Source organism: Ipomoea triloba, chromosome 16, assembly GCF_003576645.1.
Source record: "Ipomoea triloba cultivar NCNSP0323 chromosome 16, ASM357664v1".
Classification (NCBI taxonomy): domain Eukaryota; kingdom Viridiplantae; phylum Streptophyta; class Magnoliopsida; order Solanales; family Convolvulaceae; genus Ipomoea; species Ipomoea triloba.
The window spans coordinates 17,512,870-17,513,440 of NC_044931.1; positions in this window are offsets into that span (position 1 = coordinate 17,512,870).

Genomic DNA, 571 nt, shown 5'->3' on the forward strand with positions numbered 1-571 from the left:
TACATATCCACAAGCGCCAATTGTTCATGAGTTAAGCCTCGAAGGACCCTTCTTCCTCTTGCATTAGATTCAACTTGTGGTGGTGGAGGTGGTGGTTTTGCTCTTGCCATTGTTTGGCTTGTGTACGCTTCTTCATAATTCCATTTCAAGGCTTGCTCTTTGGTTCTTTCCATTTTCTAAAAGAAGCGGTAAGTGCATGAAAAATAAGGAAATGTAAGTCTGAACTCCACGCATAGGGAACCTAATGTTTTAGTGGGACACATCTCAAGCAAGAAACTCATAGGCAACCGGAGTATATGTCGGTCCTCTCCATTCGAATACTTTGCTCCATTGCGGTTGTCTTAGCAACCGATTTACCATGTCTTCAAACCCAAATTCCCTTAGCACACTCGGATCAAAGTATTTTATTCCAATTAAATTCTCTAACTTCTAAACGTCCACAAGCGCCAATTGTTCATGACTTAAGCCTCGGAAGACCCTTGTTCCTCTTGCATTAGGTTCAATTTGTGGTGGTGGAGGTGGTGGTTTTGCTCTTGCCATTGTTTGGCTTGTGCATGCTTCCTCATAATTC